This window comes from Sturnira hondurensis, unplaced genomic scaffold, assembly GCF_014824575.4.
Source record: "Sturnira hondurensis isolate 20B ecotype Veracruz unplaced genomic scaffold, ASM1482457v3 Scaffold0017394, whole genome shotgun sequence".
Lineage (NCBI taxonomy): Eukaryota > Metazoa > Chordata > Mammalia > Chiroptera > Phyllostomidae > Sturnira > Sturnira hondurensis.
Genome location: NW_028090025.1, coordinates 7,089,000 through 7,106,542, shown reverse-complemented (window position 1 = coordinate 7,106,542; position 17,543 = coordinate 7,089,000).

Below are 17,543 nucleotides of genomic sequence, written 5' to 3'. Positions count from 1 at the left end.
GGATGTGTGAAATACCAATTATAAGAATTTGTCAACTCAGTGATAAGAAGTTATCTGCTCCATGAATAGACTCTTTGGCTCAGTCTTGGAAGGAGAAAGTGAGGAAGTTTTACTCCAAGACCTCACACCAGGCTGCATGGGCAAACCCAAGCGGACACTGAATCACTAACCTTGCTCTAACCGACCATCAGCTCTTCCCAGCCAAGGTCCTTTGACTCTTGGATTTAATAGAGCAAATTCTGCGGCTAATAATCTTAGCAGGGGCCACTACTGAACCCTTCCCAATGCCAATGTTGTCCTGCAATAGTTAAAAGCTCTCTCTTCAGGACTGGGGACAGGAACAGTATGTATTGCTTTTGATAACACAAATGCAATGTACAAAGGTTTGACATTGAAGCAACTAAATTCCTCAGGATGAGAATATCAGGCAGATGCCAACTGGTAGGTGGGAAACTTAAGTTCTCAACACCCAAGAAGTATTAAATCAAGGTTGAGAGGCTGAACGTGGAAAGCCAGTAAAGGCACCATTCCAGGAGGCTGAATTTGGAAGTCAATTAAGGGGAAGGAGAGGATGGGAGCCCTACACAGCTTAGCTGCAGCAGGGAGAGTGAGGTCTGCCTGACAGTGCTATACTGATATGTAGCATGTGTGTGTCCCACCTCAGTTTTAACTGCATGGGGAGAAATTGCCAGAGAAGACAGAGAGACCAAATAACTGTCTGCAAGTACACTTGCAGAGGAATTAGGGAATTCTAAATGATAGTCTGGCTGAAAAGAACTACTCTTGTTCAGAAGGGACTATAGAGTGACCTGCATTCTTAGGACACTTCCTCCATGTCCTGCTACTTGGGCAGGGGATGACATCCAGGGGAATTGCTTATAGAGACGAGAGGACATGATGATCTGATCTGGAGGTCAGTCTGTAAATACATGCTCTTAGCAGCTGGGTGAGCAGGTCTTAAGTAGTAGGAATAACTTGTAATACTGATGCTGACATTGCCCCTCGGGGAGGGAGAGCTGGAACGGATCTCAGCTGACCCACTGAGAATCCACCTTAGTGGAAGACTGATGCGGACACCGGGTCCACAGTGTCCATGTCATTATGGATGAAATGAGACATTCACACTGACTACCAAGTCCAGTGGAGAAAAAGGGACAGCATGGCTTTTCTCTCAAGGGGAGCGAAAGCCTTGGCCCTTGCTATGACTGGCCTTTATTGGGCTTCTCAGCACATTACATGATGGTCCTCATTTACTATGCCCAAGTTGCTCTAGGTGGTTACCTTTTACAGAAAACAAAGGAGCCAATGATGCTAATCACATCACAGAAGAGGGATATTTGCAAATGAAAAGGGCAAAGTCATTTGGACTGGTTACACTGGTGCTAGGAAGGTTTAGCATGGATTTTAGGAAGTTACTTTGCAGTAAATGTTTGCCACTGGGGGCTGGGCCCACACCACACAGATTGGTCTCCTACAAAAGACCCACCTCACCCAAGGTCATGTCACCCCCAATTGGCAATACACACCTAATGATGGGTCAACCTGCTTGGCTAAAGAGAGCAGCTCCGAATGCCCACATCCCAGCTCCAAAGCATCCATGGGATCCACTGAGGCTTATTCGAGACTGCATCACAGTTCAATTTCTCCTCTGCACAGTCCTGCTGACAAGGGACTCAAGACTTGGAAAATTCTTGCTTAAGGTAAAAACTTATGTCTAGCAAGTGTAAAGTGTATGTTAAAGCTTTTGTTTCAGAAACTACAGATAAAGCCCATCCTAGCTCCTGGAAAAAACAGCCTATCTCCTGAGGCACTGGCTAGAGATTACTGCCTGGGGACAAGTTGGAGGCATCAGGGCCTTTTGTCTTCCAGGGGAGCAGACCACCACCCCACCTTGCGAATAGCTACCTGCTGAGGACAGGAGTGTTGCATGTTCTGAATCTCAAAGCCCTCACTGCACCTTGTTCATCCTCCCCCACCCCCTTATATAAGATCTGGCCAGTAAAGAGAAGGGAAGATAGTTTGTTAGGGTACGAACCCACCAGCTTCTCAGATTGCCAGACATCTGAAAAAAGCGCCCATAAAAAATTCAATCTCTGTCATTGCTTATTGGATTTGGTAGTGACAGGCAGCCTGCACCCTGGTGTCTCTTCTGGTTACACTACTATCATCAGTCCTTCATGGTTCTAATCCTAAAATTATCTCCCAAAATTCCTGCAGGCAAATCTCCATCTGAGAGCCTGTTTCCAGAGGACCAGACCTAAGAAGCCTGCCAATCTGATCTTCTGTTTTAGGAAGGTTGACTTGGAAGATAAATGGATGGGTGGATGGATAGATAGATAGGCAGATAGATAGATAGACAGACAGATGAGAAGAGATGGATAGAAGCAGAGAAGCACACAGAGAACACGGAAGCAGGAGGCCATGAGACAGCAGAAACACAAGACAATAGAAGCCTTGGAATAGAGGTAAAAGCAGTTTAGTGGGAACAGTAGGAGAAGCTTTGTCTTGCAAATAACACAGCTTGATAAAGGTGCATTATCAACCCACTGCCAAGGTGGTATCTGTTGGAACTTTTTTTCCCTCTTGGAAATGTTCAGTTGTAATAAGATATACATAGATAAAATTTGCCATCTCGCCCATTTGTCAGTGTGCATACAGTTCTACTAGAGGTTTTAGTTTCCTCACTTCATGGGGCAGAGCATCGGAGGGAGTCTCTGTTTCTGACAGGCCCTGCCCAGTGCATGGTGGCAAGGACGGAGGCCTGAAGAGAAGCAGACCTGAGTGCAAATCCTCATTCTGAACTTTGTTATTCTTGGGACTTTGGCTCAGTTAATAGACCTGATGAGCCTCCATGTCTTTATCTGTGATGGGCGAGGTTCCCAGGATGGCACAGTGATCAGGCTCTGGTGCACACAAAATGGGATCCAGGTCACAATTCTTCCTGGAAGCCTCAGTGGTCTCACCTGTGAAGAGGGGAATAATGGCGCCTTCCTTATAACTTTATACAAGGACCAAATGACATAATACTTGTAGTATTCCTAACACTGTATGCTCTTAATAAGTGGGAGCTAATTTAGTATTGAGATCCTTAGCCCTGGTTAAAATAGCCAGAGTTGGATTGGAGATTTGTGTGGGGTTTCTTTAGTGGGAAGGAATAAATCCAAGACAAATCCCTAGGTACAAGGAAGGGATCTCCCTGCCACTTTCAAAAAAAAAAAAAACCGAAACTGCCCTGCATGTGTTAAAAGCCACCATGGTACAAATCAAGGTCTGCCCTCCCACTGTTCCTCCTGTTCAGCATGGCTGGAGGCCAAGTTCAGGATTTAGATAGGAGCTCCCACCTGAGCTTCCAGGAAGGGACTCCTGCTGGCCCTTGATTCTGGAGCAATAAATAAGTCTCAGAGGCAATGACCTTGTAGAGGCAGCCATCTGGCAGATTGTCCAGTGGTGGGAAGGAGTGCCCACTGCGGGAGTCCAAGAGTCTGCATTTCTGCTCCCCTCATAATCAACAGCCACAGGCACCAGGAAAAAGCTCTGCTTGTCCTGGGCCTTGTCCCTCCCACCACATACCAACCGTCTTTCTCCTCATTTTTTCTTCTTCACTGACCCTTTGCAGCTTAATGCATAAACATGTCTCCGGCACATCCCTGCTCTATCACTTTGTGTAATGGCACATCTCTGACCCCTCAGTCTGTCCTGTGTCCACCATCCTCTGTGCCACTCTTTCTGTTTCTCCATCTCTATAATTGTCACACTCTCTCACACCCCATCTCTATAATTCCTTCATCTCTATTTCTTTCCCTCTGTCTCTGTTTCCTCTGTTGTCTCTCTCTTGTAGTTTCCTATCGCTCCTTCTCTCTGTCTCTCTTGAACTCAGTTTATCTCTCTGCTAATCCCTAACTCTCTACTTCTCAGTGTCTTTCACCTCTAGTTTTCTCTGTATTTCTTTATTTCTTGGTCTCACTATTGGCCTTTCTTGAGTATCTCACTCTCAAATCAGAAAAGAGGATAGGTGCGCTCCAGTCTGGAAAATCCCTATGCTTTGGGATTTTGCTCTGAATCCAGGGCTGACCCTGGTATCCAGCTGAAAAAGCACTCAGTGAAAGAAAGACAGCCTGTAGGTCTGGTCTGCCAAGCAGCAACCCACCCCAGGCCAGTCTTTCCCAGGAGGAGTTACTTCCCTCTATCATCATTGTCAGGATAGACAACACAAGAGTTTGACAGGTCATCAAGCCCTCCAACTCCTAATGCCTTGGATCTGTCCACCCCAACCAGGTCAGCAGAGGCAGACACAGATCTCTGAAGCAGTGGGATACTGCTGGGGCTTCAAAGTTCACTTTCCCCCCTGACATGGGTGACAGATAGTGAGAGGTGGTAGAAGAGGTCCTTGACTTACACACAGACCTAAGAGGCAGGAGTCAGGAGTTCTATCACAAATTTGCTATGTGACCTGGTACAAGCCTTTTGCCTTCTCTATCTTGCAATCTCTCCTCTATAAAATGTGGCTCTTTATCAAATGTTTAAGAACATGGCTCTGAGACAGTCATGCCCAGAGGTCTATGTCTACCCAGAGTTGACAAACAGGACACCACTGTACAGCCACTTGAGCTGCTAAAATATTGAAATAATTTGCCTACTGGTTGCAGTTACTTCTCTGAATTCCCAAAACTCCTACCCCCATTACTCTAGCTCTCTCTCCTTCCAGTCCCTAAAAATGGAAACTAAAGTATTTATACTTGGCAAAGCCAGGGTTCTCCTCAACTTTCATTCTGATTGGATGTTGCCTATTCTTACCAGGTTGCTAAAAAAATAGATATTTCAGTTGCTTAAGCCACTCAGTCTATGGTATTTTGCTGCAGCAACCCCAGGCAAGATAGGATTCAGACCAATGGGCTTTAAGTGGAAATGAGGGGTGTCATTGCCCTCTTTATGTATTTAATTGCTAATATAAGGCCTTCATGCCTCTCTTGCCCTGTTCTGGGAGGTGGGGAGCTGCCATGAGCCTGACTATCATTGAAATTGTCACATGAGCAAGAAATAAACCTCTGTGGTTTTGAATAACTAAAATCAATGGCTGTTTGTTCCAGGAGCATAACTCACCCTGAAAAATCAGTATTTAATGATGACAACATATAAATATTTCACTTCTTGTATGATATGTGGTTTAGTTGTAAAGGGGTTCTATTTTTGTTTGGGTGTATATGTTGGTGGGTTTTTTGTGGGGGGTTACATATATTCAGTTTTTACAATTATCAGACACTGTGGTTTTTTCATTGGATCTTGGTTAATCCTTCATAGGAAATCATTCCTTCATTTATGAATTTATTGAAATTTATTAAGTGCCAACCAGGGGCTAGGCATTGAGAATATAATGGTACAGGAGATAGACACAGTTGGCCCTAACCTCCTAGAGCTTAGTATACTTCAGGGGAGGCTGTTGAGGCAGATGCAATTGAGAAGTCTGATAAAAGAGTGTATCACAAACTGTGATCAGGACTCTGAGGGAAAGAGCATCATTCTGTGAATGCGTCTCACAAAGAAATCTAATCTAGACAGAGGGTGAGGGTTTCGTGGGGGAGAAAGCTTCCCCAAGACTTTTCCTGAAGTCTGAAGAGTGAAGTAAGATAAGCTTAGGCTAATAGCATTATTATTCCACTTTACTGTTAAGAAAGCTAATTTTCCCACAGTGACAGTTTGTTAGTGGCAGAACCAAGATTTACACCAAGCTCTGTAACTCCAAAGCCAATTTCCTGAACTAACCACCTGTACTATAAGATGTATTTTTGTACTCAGAATAAAATGAGTAGTTAGCATTTGAGAAAATTATTCATATTTTCAAGCACTATCCTTACCAGAGGATACTTCAGTCTCAATATTTTAAGTAAAACTAGAATGGCTGGGTTTGGAATGTTTGCAAAATCACCCAGCTACATAGATATATTTACATATTTTAAAAGTCTGAGTAAATATATTTGGGGTAGAGTTAAATATACCATTGCCCAAGTCACTTAGAAAAGAAATAGAAAACAGGTAAATAACTAAAGGCAGCATCAGCTAAACCAGCAATAAAAACCTCAATTACAATCAATTTTTGAGCCACAATCAAAAAGCTCCACCCCCACCCACATCTCTTCAAAACAGATGATAAGTTAATTCCCAGCTCATTGCAATTGATATTGTCTGTTCTTCAAAGAAATTCTACAGCACAGCATATAAGTATGGATAATTATACCAGGCTTATAAAGCATTTTGTAAGTAAAAAATGCTGTTGGATGAACAGGACAGTTGGTAGCAAAAATAAGGAGGCAGAAGTCTAGGATGGAAGAAAAGGAAGAAAGCTGAAAAATCAAAATTTCCCTCCAACCAAACTCCAACCTTCCTAGACTCTGATTAAGCTAATGTGCACTTACATTAATTCTCATTTAAATACATACACATACAGAAAAAAACTTTAAAGCATAGTTGTTTATCAATTGGCGTCTTTGATTGGAAGCAACAGATATAAGCAGTTTGGGTTTTGATAGGAAAGAGAAATAAAAAACAGGCAGCTGAAAAGAAAGAAATGCCCACATTCAGTCACTGCTACATTTTACAGATGGAGACTCAGAGAGGTTCAGCTACCCACCTGCAGAGCCAGGATTCGACCCCAGATCCCCATGGCTCTATCTTGGGGCACTTCCCACTGCTCCACACTGATGCTCATACAGTGTGCCTCTTGGGAGCTCTTGGCCTCTCTGTATCTCTTTCTCCAAAAATCAAGTGTAAATACAGGGCCATTGTTTTATCAGGGTCAGATGTGCACTGTGGCCTGACGGTTCCCTTAACCTTCTCTGGCTTCTTCACCTTAATCTTTCTCAAGCATGTCCACTAATAAAATCCTTGATCCTGTCCTGATTTCTGCTTCTCAGAGGACTGGAACTAACAACACAAGTGAGGCCAGAAGTAGACTGAGAGACCAGGCAGTAAGATGGGGACTTGAGCCTGGCTCACCTGCTGCCCACCAGTGAAGAGGAGGGCCTCCTGATTGATAGGTAAGCATGGATAGTCTCTGTCAAAAACTGATGGCTGAATTGCTAACAATTTCAGTGATGGTGACTTGGGAACATGTTCTAGTGAAAGGAAATGCTGTAGCAAGTGTGATGATAGAGGCAGTTGGAAGGTACAAGGCTGGCAATCCTTAAAAGTCTGTAGAGTTGGCTGGTTACTAGCAAGGTGTATTGATGCCCTGCAGGAGAATCATAAGAGACTGAAGCCTGTTGACAGTTAATGGCAAAGTGGAGATCCAGAGCACCTCTGTGGTAGCCAACAAAAAGGCCTTTTCTGTCTCAAGGGAAGAACAAACAGGGCTGAGCAGCAGACTGGTGACCCAATGGTTATAGAGTTGCAGAGCTCCAGAGCTGTTTCACTGATGCTCAGCCAGGTAGGTCTGTTGTGGGAAGGTCAGGGCCCTGGAGTGGAGAAGCTAGGATCCTGATACATGAGACGCAGACATCTGGATGGGTGCCCATGAGAACACGGATTCTGCAGACCCTCCAGACTCTCTGGGTTTGCAGAGGTACCTGCCCTTCCCTCATAAGAACTCCACAGTGCTAGAAGATGTTACAGAAGTTTCTCCTGACAAGGCAACAGGTGTTCCTTGTCAGGACTTGCTCCAACCTCCTGTTCTAGATGCCAGGTCAATAAGTAGGGCTAAATCCCAGGATAAACTGGCTGGAGACATGCTGAATTTGAAAAGGGAGAAAAGACACTGTGTATATATCTAAAGAATTGAAAACTTATCCTGCACGTACATTATGTTGCATCCCCCAAGCTGCCCTCAGCCAACATCTGAGCATGTTGGGGCTGCAAAGACAGGCCTGCTTCCTGCGGGGCACTGACTTCCTATGACCAATAAGTATATATGTAAAGAGAAATAGATGTCGTGTGAGTTCAAGTTCTTATAAGATATAGTCAACATTTACATGCACACACAAAAAAGAACAGGAGTCCAAGAGAAATGAGGGCTGACTTCTGGCCAAGATGGAGGCGTAGGTAGACACACCTCCTTGTACAACCAAAAGAAGGACAACAATAATTTAAAAACAAAAAAACAACCAGAACTGACAGAAAATCAAACTTTATGGGAGTCCAACAACCAAAGAGTTAAAGAAGACATTCTTCCAGACCAGTAAGAGGGACGAAGTCGGGTAGCTCACAGCAAAGTGGTGGCTGGCCGACCCAGTGAGGTGGCAGACTGTGGACAGCAGTGCAGTGCACAAGGCTGCAGCTGGCCCACAAGGCAGCAGCTGGTGGACTGGGCAGTTTCACGTTCACACACAGATAAACCAGGTGACACAAAGGGGGAGTGAGACTGACTGCATAACCCAGGGTCCCAGTGCAGGGAAATAAAGCCTCAAACCACTGACTGAAAACACCTGTGGGGCTTGAGGCTGCAGTGGGAGAAACTCTCAGCCTCACAGGAGAGTTTGGTGGATAGACTGACGAATGTGCACAAACCCACCCACACAGGAATCAGCACCAGAAGGTCCCAGTTTGCTTGTGGGAGGCAGGGGAAGTGACTGAAATCTGGCAGAGAGCAGAGCAAGCACCATTGTTGCCTCTCAGACCCCTTCTCCACGTACAGTGTCACAACCCAGCTACATGGGTTACCCTACCCTGGTGAATACCTAAGGCTCTGCCCCTCACTATGTAACAGGCATGTCAAGACAAAAAAAATGGGCCAAAAAAAAAGAACAGATCAAAGCTCCAGAAAAAATACAACTGAATGACAAAGAGGTAGCCAACCTATCAGATGTACAGTTCAAAATATTAGTAATTGAGATGCTCACAGAATTGGTTGAATTTGGTCATAAATTAGATCAGAAAATGAAGGCTACACTAAATGAAATAAAATAAAATGTACAGGGAACCAATAGTGATGGGAAGGAATCTGAGACTCAAATAAATGGTGTGGACCAGAAGAAAGAAAGAAACATCCAATCAGAAAAGAATGAAGAAACAAGTATTCCAAAAAGTGAGGAGAGGCTTAGGAACCTCCAAGACATCTTTAAGTGTTCCACCATCTGAATCACAGAGGTACAGAATGAGAAGAGGAAGAGCAACAAGTGGAAAACTTATTTGAACAAACAATAAAGAAGAACTTCCCCAGTCTGGCAAAGGAAATAGACTTCCAGGAAGTCCAGGAAGCTCAGAGAATCCCCAAGAAGTTGTACCCAAGGAGGAACACACCCAGGCACATCATAATTACATTAGCCAACATTAAAATGAGGAAGAGAATCTTCAAAACAGCAAGAGAAAAGGAGACAGTTACCTACAAAGGAGTTCCCATAAGACTGTCAGCTGGTTTCTCAAAAAAGACCTTACAGGCAAGAAAGAGCTGGAAATAAGTATTCCAAGCCATGAAATGCAAGGACCTACATCCAAGATTGGTCTATCCAGCAAAGCTTTCATTTAGAATACAAGGGCAGATAAAGTGCTTCTCATATAAGATCAAGTTCAAGGAGTTCATCATTACCCAGCCCTTATTATATGAAATTATAAGGGGATTTATATAACAAAAAGAAGATTAAAAATATGTACAGTAAAATGACAGCACAAACTAATAGTTATTAACAACCACACCTAAAACAAAAGCAAACCAAGAGGACAGCTAGATCAGGAGTGGAACCATAGAAATGAAGATCACAAGGAGGGTTAGCAACAGGGGAGTGGGAGGAGGAGAAGAGGGGAGAAGGTACAAAGAATAAGTAGCATAGACAGTAGGTAGAAACTACACAGGGAAGGATAAGAATAGTATGGGAAATGTAGAAGCCAAAGAACTTACATGTATGTCCCATGCACATGAACTAAAGTGGGGTAATGTGCGTGGGAGGGGATGTGCAGGGTGGAGGGGAGTGAGGGGGGGAATGGTACAACTGTCATAGCAAAATCAATAACATATATACTTTTAAAAGTAAAAAAAAGTAATTAGAGAAATGAGGGCTATACACCAAAAGACATATTTAAGAATGTTCTTCATTCATACCAGCTAAAAACTGGAAACAACTCACATGTTCACTAATGAATAAATACATTGTGCTGTGAACTACAGCAGGGTGTCTCACAGCAATGACAGAGAACACAGCTGTACACTATAACAAGATGCATGCATCTCACAAATTAAATGTTGACTAAAAGAAGCAAGACCCATAGAAGATGTCCCATATGAGTCCATTTATATTAAGTTCAAAACCATGGAATGTACTGTGAGAGTGACCAGAACAATGGTGCCCTGGGACCAGGGAGACCCGGGAGTGAGTATTGACTGGAAAAGGGCATGAAGCAGGGAGGGATGTTGCTGGAAACACTATTTATCTCAATCCAGGTGGTGGTTTGTCAAGGTGTAAATACAAATTCATTTTACATCAGACACTTAAAATTTGTGTACTTTATTATCTAATTGTTAGTAGTCAATAAGAAGTTTAAAATGCAATATAAAGGCAAGAAAGCATACCAAAACATTAGCATTGGCTACCTCTGGTAAGATTAAAGAATTTAAAATTTCCTCATTATAAGTTTCTGCATTTTCTAAATTTTCTCCAAGTAGTGTATTCATCAGGAAGCAAAAACAATACAAGTTATCTTTCAGAAGGGCAATGTATCAGGCAGTGTTGTACAAACTTCACTCTGATGTCAGAACCCTAGGCACTCTGCATGCAGAACTGGTATCGTGAACTGTCTGGGCCACAGAAACATTACTCTTTGTCCTGGTCTTGCCCAATTCATCACAATCCTACAGCAATAACACCAGTGACAGTTGAATAATTTTCCTGATGGTAATGCTCTCTAGAAATTAAAACTTGAAGCTGTGATTTGAAATCCAAAAGCCATCTTACTTTAAGTATATTTATACCCACTGTATGTTGTTCCTTAAAAAATACCCACAATATCTCCAGTCAAACCACAATTATAGACCTGTAAATGTAAAGCCATTATTATGTCTGGGCAAATACCTCAATTTCACTTGCATTTTAATAGTTGTTTTCTGATATTGAAGTTGCTAATGCTTTCATTGCCCCTTAATAACTATTCTTAGCAAACAAATTTTGTGCCTTACAATCAGTGATTTTCTTCTTAATTATGGCTTTCTATAATTTTCACATGAGATGACAAAAAATTCATTCTTTGCTCAAGAACCAGCTTATTAGTTAATGAATATTTGTCTAATAACAGCCTTTTAGATACCTGTCGAAATCAAAAGCAACATCCAGAGAAAAGAGTGCTTGCTTTTACATTAATATTCAACAATAATTTCTGGGAAGGGGCTGGGAGTGAGACGTAGAGGGCATAATTTTCCCCCAGAAGCTTAAAATAGATATTCTTTTAAAATCCATTTAGAACTGTTAAGTGTGTGTTAGGTATTTCTTTCTCCCTCTCTTCACCTCTCCCCATCCCCCTACCCCAACCCATGCCATTTGTACTTATTTTTTGCCTTTGAAATATTACCAGACCCTGGGATTCAAACTGGAGAATGGGAAAGTATTAATCTGTGGAGTTACAATCTGGAAATTTCAATATTACTATATAATCAGCTATCAAGATCCCTAATACTCCACTGGGGTTAGATCATTTAATTCACTTCCACACTCCCACTTCCCCCACCCCCACCCCCATCTAGAAGTACTTGATATGCACCTGCACTTTTGCTGGCAAGAACACACTGACCTAGGACACATCTCCTACCTGTTCTTTGGATTTTGAATCACAAATACAGCACACTGGCATCAGAGCAGAATCTAATATTGTCCCCCAAACAAAACAAGCATCCTTATTCTCTCTGACAGATGCAGTCTGGTTCACTTGGCTGTGTTTGTTAATAATATGGAGGGAAAGCAAACTTTATCAAAAAGTAGTGACTCATTTTTTGTTTTTTTTTTTTCATCTAGTAAAATCCATAAAAGATTTAGGCACAACCCAAACAGTTTACATCTTAAATATTCATGCTCTAGTCCCAGCCTTGAAACAACATTTAGATTGTCTGTGGAGAATTGGTTGTGAGTTAACTGCCATGGCCCACTTTGGAGGGCTTCAAAGACCACAGGGGGGGGTGGGGGGCAGTGCAGAGGCAGAGAGATGAGTATTCAGTCCATTTTGCATTGCAGATATTTACAAGAGCAAATGAAATTCACTCCTGCTCCTGCACCAGGGAAAGGAAATATTGTCCAAATCCAGTAAATAAGGCCCTCTGTGTCAGCAGAGCTGTGTTGGGTTAAATGAACAGGCCAGCAAGCCTGAAGTTCCTCAGATAGGTTCTTTTGAAGCAGGATTTCTCAATCTCAGAACTATTGACATTTGAGGCTCATAATTCTCTACTGTTGGGGCTATTTGTGCATTGCAGAGTTTTTAGCAGCATCCCTGGCCTCTATCCACTAGATACCATTTGCACTCCCAACACATGACACCAGAAATTTCTCTAGACACTGCCAAATGCTGGGGGACAAGGAGGAAGGAAGATAAAATCTCCCTTGATTGAGAACCACTGTTTTATTTTGATTTTATTTACTTATTTATCTTTAGAGGGGAAGGAGAGAGGGAGAGAAACATCAATGTATGGTTGCCTTTTGTGCGTCCCCTGCTGGTAGTTAGCCTGCAAGGAACCAGCCTACAACCCAGGCATGTGCCCTGACTGGGAATCGAACTGCAATCGTCTGGTTCGCAGGTCCGAGCTCAATCCACTGAGCTACGCCAGCCAGGGCTGAGAACCACTGTTTTAAAGATAAACATGTCCTTTGTCCCAGCTTTATCCTAAACTTAACTATTCAATCAATTAACTTTTTTCTCTTGGACCTTTTTGTTCCTTCTAGCATTTTTTTAAATTGAGATACAATTGACACATAGCATTGTATAGGTTTAAGGTGTACAACATGTGGATTTAATAGATTTATGTATTACAATATTATGTCACATAGTTATAATTTCTTATCTGTAGTGAGAACACCTAAGATCTAGTCTCTTAGCAACTTTGAAGTTTATAACACAGTAATGTTAACTACAATCACTATGCTGGGTATTAGATCTCCAGGACTTATGTATCTACTAGTTTTAAGTGTGTACCCTTAAATAACATGTCCCAAGTCCTCACACCCCTACCTCAGCCCCTGGTACCCACAATTCTACTCTGTATCTATGAGTTCAGCTTTTTAAAGGAATTTTTTAAATACATTTTATTGATTATGCCATTACAGTTTTTCCATTCCCCCTCCTTCATTCTCCTCCACCCTGCACACCCCCTTCCCAAAATTCCCCTCCTTTAGTTCATGTCCGTGTGTCATAAGTTCTTTAGCTTCTAAATTTCCCACACTACTCTTGCCCCACCCCTATTTTCTCCCCACCTTCTATGCTACTTATTCTCTGTACCTTCTCCCCTTCTCTCCTCCTCCCACTCCCCTGTTGCTAACCCTCAATGTGATCTCCATTTCTGTGGTTCTGTTTCTGTTCTAGTAGTTTGCTTAGTTTGCTTTTGTTTTAGGTGTGGTTGTTAATAATTGTGAGTTTGCTGTCCTTTCACTGTTCATATTTTTTAACTCCTTTTTCTTAGATAACTCCCTTTAACATTTCCTGTAATAAGGGCTTAGTAATGACGAACTCCAACTTGACCTTATCTGAGAAGCACTTTATCTGCCCATGTATTCTAAATGAAAGCTTTGCTGGATAGACCAATCTTGGATGTAGGTCTTTGGATTTCATGACTTGGAATACTTCTTTCCAGCCCCTTCTTGCCTCCAAGGTGTCTTTTGAGAAATCAGCTGACAGTCTTATGGGAACTCCTTTATAGATAACTGTCTTCTTTTCTCTTGCTGCTTTTAAGATTCTCTCCTTATCTTTCATCTTGGGTAATGTAACTGTGATGTACCTTGGTGTATTCCTCCTTGGGTCCAACTTCTTTGGGACTCTCTGAGCTTCCTGGAAGTCTATCTTTTTTGCCATATTGGAGAAGTTCTCCTTTATTATTTGTTCAAATAGCTTTTCCACTTGTTGCTCTTCCTCTTCCCCTTCTGGTACCCCTATAATTCATATATTGGGATGTTTTAAAGATGTCTTGAATGTTCCTAAGCCTTTCCTCATTTTTTTGAATTCTTGTTTCTTCATTCTTTTCTGTTTGTTTTTTTCTTTCTTTCTTCTGATCCACTCCATTGATTTCAGTCCCAGTTTTCTTCCCATGGTTATTGGTTCCCTGTGCATTTCCCTTCATTTCACTTAGCGTAGCCTTCATTTTTTAAATCTAAATTGCAACCAAAATCAACCAATTCTGTGAGCATTCTGATCATCAGTATTTTGAACTGTTCGTCCAATAGGTTGGCTATCTCTTGGTCGATTAAAAGTATTGGCACTGGGGCTTTGATTTGTTCTTTTGTTTGAGCCATAAAGCTTTGGTCTGTTTGTGCCTGTTACATAGTGAGGGGCAGAGCCTTAGATGTTCACCAGGGCAGGTCATCCCAGTTGCAGGGTTGTGATGCTGTATGTAAGGGCAGGGTCTGAGAGGGAGCAATGGCGCTTGTTCCACTCTCTCTCAGATTTTGGTCCCTTCTGCTGCTTCCCACGAGCAAATTGGGCCCTTTTGGTGCTGGTTCCCAGATGGGTAGGTTTGTGTACATTCTAGGACCCTATGGGTCTCTCCAATGAATTCTCCTGTGAGGCTGGAAGCCTCTCCCAGCAACTCAACCCCCAAAAGTTTTTCCAATCAGTGAATTTAGGCTTTATTTCCCATCACTGGGGTCCTAGGTTGCACAGTCTGTCTCACTGCCCTTTTTTTGCCTGTTTTTTCTGCGCTCAAATGTGTGCCCACAGTCAGCCAACCACATGGTGCATCTCACTGGGTTTGCTAGTTTCCTCCCCCCACCTGGTTCTGCCAATCACCACTTTTTCCTGCTGCCACTCCTTTCTGCCAGTCACCAGCTCCACCTCTCTTACTGGTCTGGATGAATGGTTCATTGTTGTCAGATTTTGGTACAGTTCAATTTTCTGTCTGTTCTGGTTGTATTTTTGTTTCTATATCTTTGTTGACCTTAAATTTGGTTGTGCATGGAGGTACAGTATTTCCACCTATGGCTCCATCTTGGCCAGAAGTCGAGTTCAACTTTTTTAGATTCCACATAAAAGTGAGATAATAAAATATTTGTTATTCTGTGTCTGACTTATCCCACTTAGCATGATACCATCCAGTTCCATCCATGTTATCACAAATGGCAGGATTTTATTTTTTCTCATAGCTGAATAATATTCCACTCTATATATGTTTTAGATTTTTAATTGAGGTATAACATGTATACAGAAAAGTACATGAATCTTAAGAGTATAACTCAATGAATTGTCTTAACTGATCACACTCATGTTAGTACAACCCAAGGCAAGGAACCAATAAGCACCAGGTCCCTAGAGGCCCACCTGGAGCCTCTTCCCATCTCTATCCTCCACCCACCCACACAGGACTCCTGTTCTCCTGACACCTAACAGCATAGGTGAGTTTTGATGGAGCTACTTTTTACAGGGACTTGTACCACTTTCCTGAGACCATAATTTATGAGATGAAAAGGTTGTTGAGTCCTTCAGTAACAAAAATTTACTGATTATCTACTTGGTGCCAGGCACTATTTTAAACATCAGGATTAATTCTGGATCCTGCTCTCACAGAGCTTCCACTTGAGGAGAAGACAGGCATTAAACAGGCACACTTTTAAAACAGCCAAGATACTTTCAGACAGTAACATATGTGAGCAGAGAGATTCTATAAAAGTTAAGGTAATACAGAGTTCTGGAATGGGGCAAGAGGGGCACACTAAAGATATGGGGACCAAAGGAGGTTTTCCTGAAGAGCTAATAGTTGAGCTACAACCTGAAAAATGACAAGGAGGCAAGTACATAAAGAATAGGGAGAAGATAATTCAACATAGAGCAAAGCATAAGAAAAAGACTTTGAAGAAAGGATGAGTATGATGTATTTAAGAATGTGGCTGAGAAGGCCTTGGCAAGGTGGTTCTTTTGATTGGAGCATCATCCCACACCCCAGAAGGTTGCAGGTTTGATTCACTGTCAGGACACACACCAGTGTTGAGAGTTCAATCTAGGGTGTGTCCAGGTGGCAACCAATCAATATTTCTCTCTCACACTTATCTCTCTCTCTCTCTCCGGCCCTCACTTCTCTCTCTCTAAAATCAATGAACGTATCTATCCTTAGGTGAGGATTTGAAAAAAACAGACTGTGGCTGAGGCATGGTGAGCAAGGGCAGGATCAGCAAGAGATGATGGAAAAGTGAGTAGGAGCTAGATCATGAAGGCCTTGCATCGTATTCAATGTACAATGGAAAGAGATCATAGAGACTGAGCAGGGAAGTTGAATGATCTGGTTTGTTTATTAGTGAAAAGAAACACAAAGGGATTTAAATTCCACTCGTTTAGCTCAGGGATGGCCCTCATGCAAGTTGAAAAGCAGCTGAAAGTCATTGTAGATAATCTTTCATCCATCTGCTAAACTTCCCTTTTTTTGCTTTGGTGCTTATTTATTCCCCAACCTTTTCTCTCTCAGTGTTTAAGAAGTCTCCATCTACTCTCCTAGCCCAGAGTCATTGCCTTCTCTCCTCCCCATCAAAACTTTTTCTGCATCCCATTTGCTAGGTGGATGGTTGAAGAACATAATAAAATAACTGAGGCTGAGGTGTTATTGGCTGTTGCCATGCAGGATTTATAGTATTATACACAATTGTTTTATATTTCCATAGAAATGCATGTTCATATTGCTACAAATCAAAGAGAAGGAAAGACAACATACCTATAGCTCCATCAAGGCATAAATAATTATTAATAGCATTTAAATGTATTTGTATATTTCTCAGGACTCTACCATTCATTGGACGGATGGGGGAAGAGGNGCATCCCATTTGCTAGGTGGATGGTTGAAGAATATAATAAAATAACTTATGTTGAGGTGTTATTGGCTGTTGCCATGCAGGATTTATAGTATTATACACAATTGTTTTATATTTCCATAGAAATGCGTGTTCATATTGCTACAAATCAAAGAGAAGGAAAGACAACATACCTATAGCTCCATCAAGGCATAAATAATTATTAATAGCATTTAAATGTATTTGTATATTTCTCAGGACTCTACCATTCATTGGACGGATGGGGGAAGAGGAATTATAAAATATATATATATATATATATAATTAAAATGGATAGTATTCTAGCCTGCTTAATAATATTTTGCAGTTCAAATATACATCCATAGCCTTTTTTTTCATGTGTACAGTGCATCATTCTATATCAGGACAATACTTGCATTTAGAAAAAGACTTTTATTACCCTAATCCAGAGGATCAAAATGAGAACCAAGCACTATCTAGGGACAGAGTGTAGAAAGAGAAAAGGAACGGGAAGATGTTTTTACTCTATAAACCACATTATATAGTTGAAAAAGAGAATAAATAATTATAAAATATAAAATTCTAAGCTCTTTTTAAAAAAGTTAATCCAGCCCTGACCAGGTGGCTCAATTGGTTGGAGCA